At 38.8% G+C, this 2,231-nt stretch overlaps 1 non-coding gene across 1 annotated transcript; it reads left to right on the forward strand.

Annotated features, from left to right (window-relative positions):
• Nucleotides 1-441: 441 nt before the first annotated feature.
• On the forward strand, nucleotides 442-603 carry LOC115067238. Its single transcript, XR_003846670.1, has one exon. It is a non-coding gene; the product is annotated as a U1 spliceosomal RNA (small nuclear RNA).
• Nucleotides 604-2,231: the final 1,628 nt, after the last annotated feature.

Consider the following 2,231-nt stretch of genomic DNA (forward strand, 5'->3'; position numbering starts at 1 on the left):
CCCTCTGGCAGAAGGCCTGAGAATGCAGGGGACTTCCTGAGAACCCCCAGATACTTGCCTCCACATGGTGGTGAGCTTAATTGTGTCATATGCATCCCCCTAAATGGGATTTTGTGAGGCCCCTCCCAAGGCCCCAGGGAAGATCTGGCTTTGGTAGACTAAGGCTGAGATCCTACAGACAGCCTGAGAGGGTGAGTTTCAACCTCCATTGGTGTAGCAGTTCTGATCTCAGTAGACTTCCAGAGAGTGCCCAGTTCTGGCCTCCCTCTGGCATAGCGGCTGAGAACACAGGAGATTGCCTGAGAGCGCCCAGATCCTGCATCCACGTGGTGAAAGAAGCCTGAGTGTACCTAACTGGAACCTGAATTGGGCTTCTGTGAGTACTCCTGAATAGCTGATCTGAAGCCATCAGTTCCCTCCAAATTAAATCTGAGAGAACCTATACTTACTTGACAGGGGAGACTACATGATTAGGAAGGTGTTTTTCCCAGGGCAAGGCTCATCCATTGCACTTGAGACATGCTGACCCCTGTGATTTCCCCAAATGCAGGAAACTCAGTTGCATAATTTGTGGTAGTGGAGGACTGTGTTCATGCTCTTTAAAAAATAAAAATAAAAAAATAAAAAACCTGAGAGAACCTGAACCTTGTACCAACCATCTTTACATAATCAATAAAGAAAGGATCTAGGCACCCCAATAATACAAACAGAAACATACTTCAATTTAATTCTCATATCAGAATCATAAACAACAAAAGAAAGTCACGTACCAAAATCACAAGGAAAGAATAATGAAATGGAAAGCCAAAACACTATGCTTTCACCAAACTCCAACAATCCTGTACAAGAGTTTTACAAGGAGAACCCCCTAGAGATAACCCAGGACACTGAATTTAAAAGAAAAATCAAACATAATCAAGGAATCCAACAAATTTAAAGAACACATGAACAAACACATCACAGAGCTAAAAGAAGATAGGGATAAACTTCTGAATGAATTCACAAAAGAGGTAGAAACATTGAAGAAAATTCAGGCAGAAATGAAGAAGGAACTGAAAAACTCAATAAGCCAACTTGAAACAACAGGGGAAAGCCTCACCGCTACAATGAATGAAATGGAAAACAGAATATCAACACTGAAGGATAAAGTTGAAGAATTGGATCACTCAAGCAAAGAGTATGGAAAATATTAAAAAACACAAGAATGGAATATGCAAGAGATATGGGACACCATGAAAAGACCAAATCTGCAGATCATAGGAATAGAGGAAGAAGAAGAATTCCAGGTTAATGGTGTTGACAAGATGTTAAACAGGATTGTAGAAGAGAATTTCCCAAAATTAAGGAAAGACATCCCCACACAAATACAGGAAGCACATAGAACACCAAATAGGATCAGAAAAGAAACTCCCCGCAACATATGATAGAAAAAACATTAAATGTACAGAACAAAGAGAGACTACTGAAAGCAGCAAAAGAAAAACAAGTCACATACAAAGGAAAGCCCATCAGAATTACTGCTGACTTATTAATGCAAACTATGAAAGCAAGAAGAGCCTGGACCAAAGTATTTGCAGTTCTACATGACAAAAAATACCAACCCAGGATACCTTACCTAGCAAAAATATCTATTATAGTTGAGGGGAGAAGAAAAATCTTCCACAACACAAATAGCTAGAAAGAATATATGTCCACAAAAGCAGCCCTTCAAAGAATACTTGAAGCAATACAGAGAGCAGAGAGAGAAACAACTATATCCCAGGGGCAACAAAAGAAAATAAATAAAAGTATAATCTAGGTAACACAAAATTAGACAGAGAACACAGAAATCAAAATGACAGCAACCAATATATATCTTTCGATAGTAGCCTTAAATATCAATGGACTGAACTTCCCAGTCAAAAGACACAGGCTAAGTGAATGGATTAAGAAACAAAACCCATCTCAACTTCAAGGATAGGCACTACCTTAAGGTAAAAGGATGGAAAAGAATATTCCAAGCAAATGGCACTAAGAAACAAGCAGGGGTTGCAATTCTAATATTTGACAAAATAGACTTCAAAGTAAAACTAATCAGAAGACATAAGGAGGGTCACTTCATTCAGATCAAAGAAACAGTTAACCAAGAAGATATTACAATCCTTAACAAATATGTACCAAATTCTGCTGCACCCAAATTCATAAAAACACCAAAGGCCTGTAGGACACAGATTAACCCCAACTTAGTAATA

The sequence above is a fragment of the Nannospalax galili genome, unplaced genomic scaffold (assembly GCF_000622305.1).
Source record: "Nannospalax galili isolate Female #2095 unplaced genomic scaffold, S.galili_v1.0 scaffold144, whole genome shotgun sequence".
Classification (NCBI taxonomy): Eukaryota; Metazoa; Chordata; class Mammalia; order Rodentia; family Spalacidae; genus Nannospalax; species Nannospalax galili.